This window comes from Vanellus vanellus (assembly GCF_965231255.1).
Source record: "Vanellus vanellus genome assembly, chromosome: 12".
Lineage (NCBI taxonomy): Eukaryota > Metazoa > Chordata > Aves > Charadriiformes > Charadriidae > Vanellus > Vanellus vanellus.
The window spans coordinates 3,941,049-3,956,298 of record NC_138917.1 but is presented as its reverse complement, the minus strand read 5'-3'; positions in this window follow the sequence as shown (position 1 = coordinate 3,956,298).

Sequence of the window (15,250 nt, the reverse complement as noted above, 5' to 3'; positions counted from 1 at the left end):
GCGCAAGCTGTTTAAAGACAAAACCCCTACTTGAATTCACAAATAACTTCTTTACTGTAAACGCTTCTGCTCTAATCAGTAAGCATATTAGAAATCAATGTTGAAACATTGAAAATATTTCACCCAGGAGATGGAAATTTCCTGGGACAGCTCAAGACCGCTGAATAAATCTTCCAACTAACGAAGGAGCATCATAAATCTTTCCACGTTTCACTTAGTTGTTCAAGAAACATCTGTTGATACTGCCACAAGCAGCAAGCATGGGACTGCGTAAACATATGTGCTTCTCGCAAACCCTCTTGCAAAGCAGAACTGTGGTTTTGGAATTATGCTGATTATTGTTTTCCCAGTATGTCTGTGTATATTTGTTTTTCCACAACCGCATCCCATATGAAACGACGATTCAAAATGAAGTAATTTGCCTTAACACGCTTCTCCCCTAAAGAGCGAACTCCGTGGCACTTGTTAACTGTGTTGCTTAACGCACCCATAAAGCCAAAGACAGGGGAGATACTACACGGAGAACCCCAGAACTGACAGTGACCTGATCACAGTCCTTTCAAAACAAAGCAGGAGCTTAACCCCCCGAGGCAGTTTGAAGTAAGTGCTACATCACTGGTACCTGTAATGTAACAAACCTTGTCTAAATAGCAGGTATTAGGCAACAGAGCTGAAGATGCAGCATTTTTCTTAAGCACCGGTTTTGCTGTGCCATTCGGAATTGTTTCACAAACACACAGGTATTACAACAAACAATGATGGAAGAAAAAACACTGTATAGGTAGGATGCTAGCAGTTTTATACACTGTTCTTAACATGTTAAGTAATGCCTAATGCACTTTTTCATATTCATTTTAGGATATTCGAATACAGAACACTAAAACTTGTCAGTCAGAGAATCATGACTTTTCCTCATTACATGGCGTTTTTCATAAGAAACTTTCACTGCATTTTTAGGGACATTCTTTAACCTATTTCTTTCTCCAACATGCAGATATTCTTCTTGTGGATTTGTAAAACCCAAAGTCTTTCTTCAGTATGAGACCTTAAAAAAAAAATTGGGTAAAAAGTGTGATGAAAATTAAGCGTATCTGTGGAAAAACGGTTGTATTTCTACAGAACACTGCCAACGCTCTCCCTGCACCTCCCCTCCACACAAAATTCATGAAAGCTTTTGGCTTCCGTGAATAGCAACCAAAATTTTAAGTAAATTCATTGAAGTATCTCCATTATAAAACAGATACCCGAGTTGATGGAAACTGTTCAGTACTCTTACGTGAAAATATGAACACCTTTGTATTTCTTTGCTACATTTTTTGTTACATTCCTCAGTTCAGAATCCATGCATTTGTAAAATCAGTAACTAGATGTGGCCTAACTTCGAACAGTCTTAACTGTGACTACAGCTTTCAGTACAGCTAAACAAGTTGTTTTCTTTCTGAACAAATTTATCACTTCAAACTCCCTATCACAGATATAAAATGAACTGAACCGTAAAACTTCATATACTTTACCAACCCACTGCTAACTTTGGCAGTTTAATGGAATTTTTCCATTAAACTTCTAGTCATTTAGTAAATTTAGTGGGAGCATTCAAAACACATGCTTTTGAAAATATGAGTGACAGATCATAAAAAGGAACAAAAAATTGATTTTACTCATTGGGTTAAATATTGCTTGTATGTCTACATCCTCTGATGCACAATGCAGTATGAAATCTTCTGGATAAATATCTACGTATTTTTTAAGAGCAACAAATTCACTGCATACGGTAATAAAATATGTACCTGGGGAGGTACCTAGCAGGACTTTACTTTTCAGAGCTGTCCTCAAATTAAGCTTTTCACCTTTACATCAGTACTGAATATTGAACTAGATTTCCATGCAATAATTAGCTTTAAAAAGGGACTAATGTTTCTAAAAGTCTGCCAGCTTGGACGATGTGAAATCCTGGGTGATACTACATAGAATACGTACATACCACATAAATAGGTTCCCTCCCCGCCTCCCCTCCAGTGACTGAGCTCCATGAAACTGCTATTGTCAAAATGATTGCTGGTAACTCCCTCCTCAATTAGTAAAATGGGGTTTTCAGCTATGTTGGGAGTAGCCAGGATTCTGGCAGTGAATGATAACTAGTACAGATGTTTTATGCATCTGTCTTAATGAACAGCCAAGACAGGGAGATTACAACTTTTAAGAAGGATGCCAAATAGCAATTTGTTTGTACACTTCCTACATGCTTCTAGCGCTTTTACTTCTGATGGGGCAGCTTTTCCATTTTTTATGCACTACATTGCAGAAACAAACGTTGGAGGTGGATTGAAAGATGTAGAGCAATACCAAAGAGATAAAGTGAAATAAGACAACCGCTTTAACACTTCCAGAGAACAAAGAGCTGAAGTATTGACTAGATAGGTTACAGAGAGATGTCACCATCCAAGTTAATTACATTTTGCACATCAGCTTTGTGGCTGGATAACAAAGTCCTGGTTATGTTTATGTATCATGACTCCAAGATTTGAAACAAGTAAAAGGATGAAGGAAATCACCAGCGCTGTCATTTTTTCCCCTGCCGCTAATGCAAGTGAAAAAGAGAAGATGTTTATGTGGTGTGACTGACATACGACTTAAGCTTTAAGGGAGCATAACCATTTATCCTTGTTTACAGCAAAAGAGAAGCATAAGGAATTGTTTTGTGATAGCAGATGCAGAGCTTTCATTATCAAACGCAGTTTTCCCAGAAACTGAAGCATGGGTATTTTAGAAACAACCAAACAGACAAAGGTTGGGTAAGATACTTCAAGAAACTAAGACAGTAGGTACACAATTACTCAGATCCCAAAAAGCTAAAACGTAAGACTAACACGAGTTATGCCACGCACATATGGAGGATACACAAGTGTTTAAGAAGCGGTATTTGAACAAGAAGTTGTACCCTTTGTATTCTGAATAGATCCTGAGGAAAAGATAAGGTAATCTGCTTCTTGACGCTTCTGTGAAAGTCAAGAAACCGACTCTTTATGATAAGTAAAGGTTCCATTACAATGCACCGATCCCAATTCAATTTCAGGCAGTCATGACAATTTGTCTTTCCAGGAAGACCTCATTTTGCATTTCCAATTTTGTCCTAAGCCCTTATTGTAGCAGGTTTGCTTTCTAACAGCTGCTGAATTTCTCTGCAGAAGTGCCTCTATTGATTAGGACATGAGCACAAATGAATTAAGAATAGAAGAGCTGATTTAAAGTGGGAGGCTGTAACTTTATTAACTTTTGTCACAAGCGGAGATATTACGCTGAAATGTTTTTACTTGGTTCAATATGTTGCTAACAGTGTTCCAAGCCAAATAAACATTATACAGCTTAGGCATTCTGATAGTTAGGGCTTTCAACAAAAAAGGAGGAATGCAAGTACAGAAGAGCTATCTTAATCAGAAAGGATTTAAAATACTTTTTTTTTATTATTTTAATAAACCAATATTGCTCATTATCTCTTCAGTCTTCTGTATTACACTGGAAGTGATCTAACTGTGTTAAGCTGAAAACTGTGACAAAAATACAAGTCCAATCTAAATAAGAAATGTGCCGCTTCCTACTCCCCAGTAGGCTGGCTCTGAACACTCAGGCTGCTATGAAGAAGATGCCTCGGCTATATAGGTTCCCTAGAGAAATGTATGCCTGATTCTGCATCTTAGCAGTTGGACAGCTGCACAGCATTTTAGGAATACGATACCTGCACTTTAACGCAGGACGGGCGAGGTGGTCTCGGTCAGAATGGCTCAACTGCCCTGTTTCCACACATATACAAAGAGGAGACTACAGAGGTGAGCAGCTCTGCTCTCCTGTACCGGCAGCTGGTCAGCAGTGGGAACGTACGTATGGTCAAAGTGAAATAAAGTGGGAAAGGACCTCACCCTTGACTCGAGGGTTCACTTTTGAGGGTCAGCCTTCTCCCTGCCGATGGGATCACAGGCACTCTGTCTGGGCAGGCAGGAAGATTAAAACTGCAGCAGAACCTACACGCTTGCACTGAGAAGGGTCCAAACTCTGCCACACGCTGTTCAAATACACAAAGAAAGGCAGCTTCCAAGATTCCAATAATACGTAGCATAAGTTTTTACATATTACAGAGTTTATAACAATATTACTAATTGTCCTCTGACACCTGAACGTGCAATTTAAAAATACACATATTACTTCATCCTCTAATGCTTCAAATGCAACCAGTGAACCGTGGTTCTACCAGAAAGCAGACTCTTCTGCAGCAAGACACCACTGCTGTGATATCAGTTATTTATATTTGCATGACAAACAGTTACTGGCTCTTTGCCTAACGCGTTGGTGTTGGAACATTTGGTCCAAACAGCGCGTCTGCCAGCTAAGAACTGCGCCGAATCTGTCAGAAGGCGTTAGATAAATGTGTCACCCCTGACAGCCTGCATGTGTATAATTTGAACTACAATAAGTGCAAGTTATTGACCGCAATGCAGTCTGTACTAGGATTGCACACACTTCCCACGCAGACGTAAATAGTGATTGCAGCTATAGACCCATTTCTATTTTCTGACTGAGGGTGTTGTACTGTTGCCCACCACTTTGAATATTATCTCCATTTCATGCAAGCAACAGAAGTGGGCCAAACCAGCCTCTACAGTCAAAAAAAAAAAAAATCACAAACAAAATAAACAGAACCCCCCCACACACACACTCCTATCCCCGGGACTCAAAATCTGTTGCATACATTAGGATATTAAATACCCCGAGCAAGTTCTCAAACCACCTTCCTCTTAGACTCTACCACGCTCACAATGCGTCGCTGCAGAATACCTATTCCCCTAGTCGATACACGCGAAGTGAGCAGCTCGGGCAATCAAATCCTACGATCAAGAAAACGAGCTACCAGAACCCTCGCCAGTCACTCTTTTGCATATCTTTCACTATATGATGCCAGACGTACTCCAGTCCCCGTGTTTAGCCTGTGCCGAGATTGCCGCAACAAGGCAGAGGCAGAGCTCGGCATAGCGGTGCAGGCTGGCCGGTGAAGGCTACTCTCTGCCTCACCGAGGCTCTGACCCTACTCCCTTTGAACCCAGCGGGGGCCGGCTTTCAAAGAGAAGAGGAGTAAGCCCAAAGGTACCCACAGTACAGGCACTATCAGATGAATACTCTTCCAGCGGGATCCCACCAATTTTAAGGAAAACTTATTTTTGGTGCCTCATTCAAACGCAGAAAAGCATTCTTTACAAAGCAAATAGAATGAATTGTAATAATTGAAAACAGCGTGAGCCCTCGCTGTTAATTTGGGGAAAGGGATCTTGAAAACTGAACAGTTACCATCCAAAGCAATGATGAAGAACTTACCAGCAATTTATATAAATACCAACCAAATGTAATAGGAATTTAACGGAACAGCAGATGGAAAGGAAAAAAGTTGTCTATGCTTCTGCAGAACGGCTTACCGTAAATGAAACCAGCAGGGGATCTACTGAGTGACATCATACTTAGATAATAAATAGATCTTCGCTGGCAAAATTATGACCTAAAAGCGTAACACACTTTTTGAAAGCTTAAAAAAAATACATAGAGTATACAATTTTTATTTGCCCTGCTCTCTGGAATAGTAAGAAGTGACTGACAAAATCCTGTCTTTGTATCTTTATGCTACATTACAGACACTCATTTTGTCAGCTTTTAACACTTTGTTCCCCAACTTTATACAAGAATTAACTATATTGTGCTCTTTAGTTGTTGGTTTGTTTCCTTTTGAGATGCTGAGCATTTAAGTCAATAAAAACAAGGGATTGTCCTTATCAAAACAGAAGACTTAACTTGCTTGGAGGTTTCTGAAGCATGATTTCTACTGCCAATATGCTCACGATTACTGCAGCTGTCAATATACCTCACCTCACTGCAGTCGATTACGGCAAAACGATGTGTCTGCATACATTTTACCCTAATCTTCAACATGCTTAAGCTGGGGAATTAACCTACTGAACCATACTTAATTATATTCATTCTAAGAAAAGGACAGTTCAGCGACTGTCCTCGAGATCCGATTCACCTCTCGTGCAAACAGCAGCCCTGCGCGAGAACGCTGGTGTGGCCGGAGCGAATGCTAGAGAGGTTGGTACAGCCACACAACCAGGCGACCGCTTCTGCGGGAGACAGGCAGACAGAGCTCCCAGGTCGTCAGCCACAACAGAGACAGTTCTGTCAAACAGATGAGGACACAAGTTTTCTTCCAGAGCCAGATGTGCCAGACAAAAAGCTCTTGCCAACTTTCTTGCAACTGTTCCTACTTTCCCCTCCCAAAGCTACTTCTGTGAATGCCATTGTCACTTGCTGCCAGTCAGAACGAGCAGGATGGCTTTAGCCACTTTCTAGAGCAAGTCTCTCGGATTCCAGTTTTCTGACTGAAATGGGTCAGGGAGCTTTCAAAAGAGCAATTGTGCCGGTAGGGGAGAAGACCCTACAGGGGAGAACAGCAGGGAGGAGGGCATCACTTACAGATGATAATTGCTTCCATAGGCGAAACTAGATGCGGAAGAGGACATCTGTCGCCAGCCTGCGAGTGGTTATGAGCTCCTAGTTAAGCACACGCACAGCTGACTGAAGACCGCGATTACCGCAGTCCCTCGATGTGCCCAACACAGCTACACAGGAGTGCGCCACACACGTCCTTTCCTCTCCCACACCAACCGAAACCTCAATTTATTTTTCACTGAGTCAGTCCGTGTGGAAAACATACTGCAATAACCCCAAGTCAAAGAATTGCTAAATATTTTACTGATCTTTTCACCCATATTTTAATGATTTTACTTTCCATACGATTTGAAAGTACTATTCTGAGAATCCTTTGAATTATTTATCTATCGTACAGTGAGGCCAACCTAGAACAGCAATAAATATTATGTAGATACGGAATGTGAAAGCGCTTTGTCTATTTGCCATTGCGTTATTTGTACAGAACTCTTGAATAACAAGAAAATATGACTAACAGCAATAAAACTCGTCTTTTTTTGATATTTGAGGGTTCAGGCTGTTTGAAAATGCACTACGCTCAGTGTTACGCTAGTAAAATTACACTTTGCCTCTCAAGCTAACAAGCATTTCCATTAAACATAGCATTCTCAGCAAGATGTTTTCTCAATAGTGAATACTTTGATTGACAAAGGATTAGATTACTGCTGAGCCATTCGCTATTTATGGCTCTTAACACCTGTTAGGTGTTAAATTTACCTTTTCACATCTCTACCGTGCAAGATATCTGCTCCCACTTTGTTAACGTCCTATGTTTTACATTAATGATGACATTTCGACATACAATGGAATAAAACTGATGCCTTTTTGAATATAATACTAAGACTTTTTTTTCCGATTTATATTTAATAATTTCACAGACTACTTTTTTTCCTCCCAGAATGGATTCAAAGAAAGAATTTTAGAAGAAAAGCAATGCCAAATTTGGTGTTTTTCTTGTTGCCCCCTGCAATTTGACATGATAAAATAAAGATTTTTTTTGTTTGTACTGTCTAACAAAGTGTCTATAGACACTACTGTTTCTTTGAATAGCAATGGCAAACAGTAATGGACATAACACATAAATGCCTCGAGACCAACAAGAAGGGATTCCCTTAAGCACTATGAATAATAAACTAAAAGGGGCTCTGTATATCTGTGTGATCAAATATCACATATAATTAAATGGAAAAAGTATAAGTATCACCTGAATTTTCTCTTAGACTAAAGGAAATCATTATCCTGTTGCAGAAGTACAGTTAAAAACCATTGAGACTATCAGAGCATCACGGTGTATTTGTACAGACAGGAAGTGTTCAAATGTTTTAATAAGGTGCTGTGCAGTAATAACTTCAGTGTGTTCCCAAATCACAGAATTAATTTACAGTCCTTTTATAAAACTAAATGGATTTAATAAAGTCTGATCGTAAATTAACACTAACAATTGATGTAAACTGCACCGTTAGTGAAATTTATTTCAGTTATGTTACTGTTTACAGTATTATAAACCATAATTTTAACATATTGCAGGCTGAAGGGCAATCGGTTTAATATGGGAAACAGATTCGAAGGCAGGGAGGTGACCTGTTTGCAGAATTCTCCTAAATCCCAGGACAATTATTAGAGAAGCACTTATACATAATCTTGACAAAAGCAGTGGAATGTGGCACTGTAGCAATGTGCTTTCTTGAGAGATCTTTTAATTAAACACATGCAAAGGACAAGGTTAAGTGAAAAGTAAACAGTTCCTAAACAGGCATGATGATCAGAGCTTAACCCACCTAAAAGTGGCAGTATTACATAAAAGCTCAGGAGCCAGGCTGGCCTCAGAGTCCTGTGAAGTGGACATCTATGTGACTCATCTATTCATGTTCACACTGAGCATATTCAGAGACTCAACAAAATATGTGCGCAAGTATTCAACTCCATATTACACCACAGCAACTTGCTTTGCTATTTCCTCCTTTTGAAAAATGTTTCCATCAGAACATTTTTAAGCCAACTCCAGTCTGCTGCTTCAAGATTCAGGACTATAATGGGAAGAGCTGCGTAAAACCTACAGCAAGCCCAGACAAAACTCAAATTAGCCAGTTCATTTTTGTGTGTGAATTTTCTGTTCTCTTTTGATGGTATTTCATTCAATGACTTAGTTGAAGTGCGATCTATTTTTCAGATGTCAAAGAAAGAGATGGGCAATGGATCAAAACCATATGACCAACTTGCCCGAACAGCACATAATTCCGTTTGCTCTGGAGGAGGAGGATCTCTGCACAAGCTACAAATGAAGCTGGCCTGCATACTGCCTCGGGGTGAAAACTGGTACTTCACTCAGAACTACTCAGAAGATAATAGGAGAGTCTGTTCTTCCAAATACACTCAGAAGATAACATGCAAAGCTACTAAAATGTAGTGAAGAACAAGAATCCTTGGGAAGACAATTTCTCAGAAAATTGAACACCTCAGGTTCATGTTTGAGTCAGGCCACTTAGAGGAGAGGAGCCCAGAGAGGACAACCATCTGCAGTTCCTGCGATTCCAACCAGTTCTAAGTGGCTTGTCCACCATTACGTACAGTTTAGTGCCTCGTCTTCCTAAGATCCATGCCACCACTTCTTTAAGTCCTACTGGAAACGCACTCTGAATTTTCAGACATGTAAAACTTTAATTGCAAACACCAAATGTGCCTTTCTAAATCTCATCCCAGTAGACAGGAGACCATGCAGATTCAAAATTCGATATACATACCAGAAGTAAGATTTAACTGGAATTAACGTGCTTTAATCCACAAGAGTAACACTCAAAATTCTCATCTACTCCCTACATTTTCACCAGCAGTATTTCAGGTGTTACAGACATGCTTTTCTGCACATGCCCAGAAGGATCACAGTCTTATCAGAGCTGAGCAGGTTGGTATCATCTCACACAGACTCCCTGCAGAATCTTCAGCATAGATGCTCTCCTGCTATGTTTCCCAAAGGGAACATTTGGGAAGGTAGGACAGCACAAAACACAGCACCAGATGCTACTTTCATTGAAAAACACGGCTTGGAGTGGGAAGAGGCAGTGTTCCACATTTATCCATGAACTGGTGAGACCAGACCTAAGCTAGAATAAGCGTGCCCTTCTCTTTGGTCTCGACCTCAGCAGCATTTGTCTTCAGCACTAAACTAGAGAAAAGGGGTTCCCTCTCTCCTCCTGGCCCAGCCAATTTGTCTCGTATTCTTCTTCAGGTCCAATTATATGAGACCTAAACGTATTAACAGTTTACACACTGCTGCAGAGCTCGTCTTCTGCTCCCTCTTCTACCTACCAAACCTTTTTTCCCTGGCCACAATCTTCACGTGGACAGGCTGCAGTTTGTCTGATCCCTTGATGAGGTAATTCACCATACTAACCCAGAACAACCATTTTTCTGGAGAAGGAGATGGGGATGGGGCTTGGTTTTTTCTGGACCCACTAGTTGAATCAGCTCAATAAACAGTCAGCAAAGCACCAGGCTCCAGACTGGCCCAAGCGCCCACGCGGCGGGGAGCAGCACTGCTCAGTGCAAGTGGGGGTTACACCACTATCTTGCCTTTCGGAAGCTGCAGTGTTACAGAAAAGAGAGAGCGCAGCTGTTTGAAAAAAGTATTTGGGACCTATGATGAACGGGGTTTCTGGGAGACAAACCTCAGTATGACGAGAGGTGCTTTCTGCCCCACAGGCAAGCAATAAACACCTCGGAGAGCTATGACGTAACCGGAAAAGGAGTATTTTGATATTTCTGTTAATGATTATATCAAATGGGCAATATTAAGTTATTTTCTATTTACTCCTTAAGTTTTTGATACCGGCTTTCCAGGTTTCTTCTTTATCTGAGTACCCTGCGGGTATTCTAGTTCCAAACCCACCTAATCAATTCAGCGTTTATGAATAATGTTGACTACATTTATAATGTATGGACTCTTCAATACAAAATCAGACAAAAAACTATAAAAAAGGAATAATAATTAAGTTTTGTTACCTGTTTTTCTGCGAGGAAAGGACTTATCAAGCTAAGACTAAAAAACAATCCTCTTTTTAGAAAAATCTTAATATTATTCTCTAGAAGATATTGGTTTGGCATATTTTCAAACAGTACGAAAATAGGAAATAATTCTGTTAATGAAAACATCTGAACAGCCTAAGGTATTTGACCTTTCCCAAAGCTCCCTATAAATAGCTTCCGATACTGTGACTTACGCTCACTCTGCAACTGCAACAGATTGATAAGGAACAATGGCAATGCTAAGGGAGGAAAACAGATTATGAAACGCTCTCCGGTATTTCAGATACTTCGATGTAAAACATTCCTGTTAATACGCTGTGAATACCAAGGTGGTTGAATTCAGTCATGTGATGAACTACTTGAAAAGGATATCAGAAATGCACCAGGGTAAACAAGGAGGAAAAATGACTCTTATTTCTGTAAAAGCAAGTTCCATTTGTTTTGAAATAACCTGTTTCTTTTAATAATTCCCTACATAACCCGTGACTCAGCGTTACGTGACACTAGGCAGCATCTTAAGTAATACATGTCTCAGCCTAAGCAGAGACAAGGCGATTTGGCAAGGAGAAATGCAATGAAAAAAAGAAGATAGGGTGGACTAACGATAGGGTGGAATAATGTTTTAAGAAGAGTTGCACTCTCTCAAATCACACTATTCCATATTTCTATGAAGCAATCTTTTCCATAGTAAATCCATCTTCAGAATGAATTTATTTCCATTGCTTGGAAGAACCCCACCATAATTCATAATTCCACATCTAGTCCAGTACAGGAAGGGGTTTTATTTGTTAAAGGCAACTATTTTCTCTCTGTTGGGGGTAAAAATAAGGCAAAAAGCATGCTATAAACACAGGCAAACAGTACTGTTAGCAAGGTTAAGCCCTTCCACAGCACCTTCCTATTCATAATATTGCCCCAAAAATTAATGCCTCAAAATTAAACAGGTAGGATCTTTTTTAATATTTACCTAGTCTCCAATGTTTTCCTTTTCTAGAATTCATTAGACACTAACAACTCCAGAGTACCAGATTTATTTTGTATCCTGTCAACAGTCACTGCAAGCCTTGGGGCGCACAACTTTTAGCACCGTAATTCCATCACAAAATGTTTCCTGTGCAGTTGCAGCTTCTTTGCATATGAAGATCAGCACCTTAAACCCACAATACTATCTGAACACTAATCTCTAACGAAAGTGACCACTAGTATAAGGATCATCAGTCCCTGCTACAGTATTAAGTGTGTTAAAGCCAGAATTCTTCCTTTATACATTATATAAATGCCAATAAGCTGCCTTAGCGCCCACAAGTCTGTCATAATCCATGCCTGAGATTATCCCCTTGTACTACTCCGGAGTACATTCTGAATACAATTCTTGTTCCATTTCCTTTGGGAAAAGGGAAAGGTTACTACTTCAAACTGCTTCATCTGAAATATTTCATAATTAACTCCATGTTAATTCTGTGCTACAACACAAACATAATCATGTTATTAAATTAATATTTAATTATAAAATAATCACTGTGCAATATAAAGGGTAAAAATGAATTACAGAATTATTACAGGATAATTAAATATTTATCATTGAAACATACAAGTGACGATTTGTGACCATAATGCGCTGAGAAGAATTTTGTCTGCAGCAAACTGCTGTGAACCACAGTCAATCTGCTCCCTTATCTTTTACATTCAGATTCATATGTCCGGCTTTATCATCTTTTTGTGAGAGTAACCATGGGGTTTTATTCATATTATCCCACATCACTAAATATACAATTATTAATACAAAATTGTATTATTCACTCAGTAGGAGTAATTAAGTTACCTTTTATAACTGTTCATTAATACTACTACAATTTACAAATGTTTTCTTGTCCTCACGTAGATTTGTATAGAGGAAAACTAGAGGCTTGAAAATTTCTGAGGCATTGAAGGGAGTGAGACAAGAACTCCTCCATGAAGGCAAGGTCAGGAAATACCTCACCTAACCCCCCTTGGGTTCAGCCTAAACCGCTTTTTATACTCTAAGTTTACAGCGAAAAACAACGCCACGGAAATACTCGTAGCTGCACCGACAGACTAATTCTCTCTCCCTTCGCCACAGATAGCAGCCTCAGGTACAAACACTTCCATATGCAGAATACTCCTTTCGACCTAAAAATCTGGGCTCAAAGTTCAGCAGTGCTGGAACACTCTGCGCCAACATGATGGGAAAGAACATTAAAGTTTTCACAAGGCACTTTTCTCCCAGAAGCTACTTCTTTTGGAAACGGAGACAAAAGCAGACAGTGAGAAAGCAAGTGTGTTACTTCACTGATAAAAACAGCTTCCCTTGAAACTTTCACTGGATGGTCACCTAAAGGAAAGTGATGATCCTTAGAGTATGACATCCAAATGTTAACCATGAGCAGTATCCTCGCTCTACGGACGGGAGGAAAATAAAAATGCTCCAGAAAAGAAGACCCTCAATTTACCGTAGGTCTAATACATGATGCAAGGGATAAAGCTAAAAGCATTTACTGCCACTGCAAGACACCCAGCAGCTTATTCTGCGTCTGAAGATGATGGGTTTCTTCTGCAAGGACAGATAGCACCAGTGGTGGCACAGAGAAGAGATGCCACTAGCCTGCTGTTCTCTGCATACAGTGAAACCTAGCGGCAAAGGTAGATATTGCCAGAGAATTTCTGCTGTGAAGCTCAGCATTAGACGCAGAAGACCCATCCAAACCTTTGCTTTGCCTATTCTCCCCTTCCTTTTATCAGCACCAAATCTAACTTACGTGGGAAATTGTGGAAAATGATCCAAATAGCTTTGATTTCATCCCTACAGGATGGCAAAAAGCTAATTGTCTAAGAGCATTAAAGTTGCCAAATTGAGAATCTTTGCATTCCTGTAAGATATTTTACTGTGAGGAGTGTGAACAAGCACAAGAAGGCTCAGGAGAAGGAAAAACCACACTAGATGGCAATAAGCTGAAGATAGCTAACCCCTCCACTATAAATGCATTCCTTACAATTAATACCATTAGTAAGACTGGCAAAATAGATTAATCGAGTAGCAGGTTGCAAATATACATTTGAAATAACTTCAATATCAAAAGTAACTAAAACTTTCCTGGCACAATCCCTGTTTAGTCATTAAAAAAATTAGTTGAGCTAAGGAAGAACTACCTGATGCAGAGTAAAAAACAACTTTAAAAACTTTGCAATCTGAAAAGTAACAGATGGACAAAGATAAAAACCAGGCCTCCCATTTGGTGAGCTACCCATGGATAGCATTTTACTAAAACTATGTACTTCTCAACCAGAAATGTTAATTATTTTCCTGAGAGTTTTAACGCTGTTGTGGTATCTGGAGGGAAATATCAGGAAACAGAAAAAAGAAAATAAGGGTTTGGGGGGTTTCTTCTGATGGGGGGGTTGGGATGTTTTTGATTTGTTTGGGGTTTTAGGTTTTTTTTTAATCTCTTAATCCCAATCTTGTTCTCACAAATGCACTACATGACCAGAGACGGGCCCAAGGATGAAAAAGTGCAAAAAGTTTCTTGTTATTTCCATTATTAACAGGATCATTTTCACTGATGCTGCAAAGAAAATAGTGATTAAAGTGTTTGAAGGCTTGTAGGGAGAGGTTGCACATTTTATTTGACAAATAGACAGAAAAAGTGGACAAGTCATCAGCTGCAAAAAGTCCTTTGGGTGTGAAATAGAACCTTCCCCCTTCTGGCATTTGTAACAGCTTTAAAACCTTCTCTATAAAATATGTATTTTGGAGGAAGTCATTCCACAAAGAATTTGAATTTAAAAGACTCCATTTAAAAGATTTTGCTATTGAGAAGGAAAAATTTAAGGACAATGCCACACCAACAGAAGCTGAATGATAAATGACCTCATTCCTAATGGATTTATTGAGAGATTTCTGGCGAAAAAAAAAAAAAGGAAGTAACAAAGCTATCACATGAAAGCTGTTTGTGGGTTATATGAAGACAGTGAAATAGGCATATGAAAACAAGCAGCACCACTACGGTCATTAAAACAGCTAAAACTGGGAGACATGTTTAACCAGCATCTAACTTCAGAGACTTTTTGCTACGGTGGTTGTGTTGAACTAGCGAAAAGTAGAAGGATGTATCTTCGTATGATACTGGATTTCAGAAGACAGTACAACCTCATTGACTATCTCAGTCTCCCTCTCACGGCTTGCTCTGCCCACGCAGACTTGTGTTCAACCCATGATTAAGTATAAACTCACGTGTTACCTAGTTGACTTGAGCAGGACGAGTCATTTATTCAGATACACTCACACGCTGAAGCACCAATAGGGCACTAAACATCTTTTACCTATGCCAGCACAAACTCCTACAGAAATCTTGCTTTGCATCAGCGTGAGACAGGAATGCAGAATTTAACACCTATTACAAACTGGCTCTTCCTTCAGCTGTTACCAAATAACAAGGAATTATTTGTTGCTTCCTACGTATCTTGGTGATTAATGAAGTTTAAGAAGGCCACCTTCGCTAATAATATGTGCCTTACATTGATCATGTTTCCAGCAATCATTAGTATTCATTAGCAGCAGTCAACTTCTTAATTCCTTTTTGCTTAAGTCCAAATTATTGTAAGTTACTTACAACACCCTGTAGGACAGAACAAGGCTCTCACAAATCTTAATGGCTTATTCCCAGATCTTCATATACCAGCACTTTTG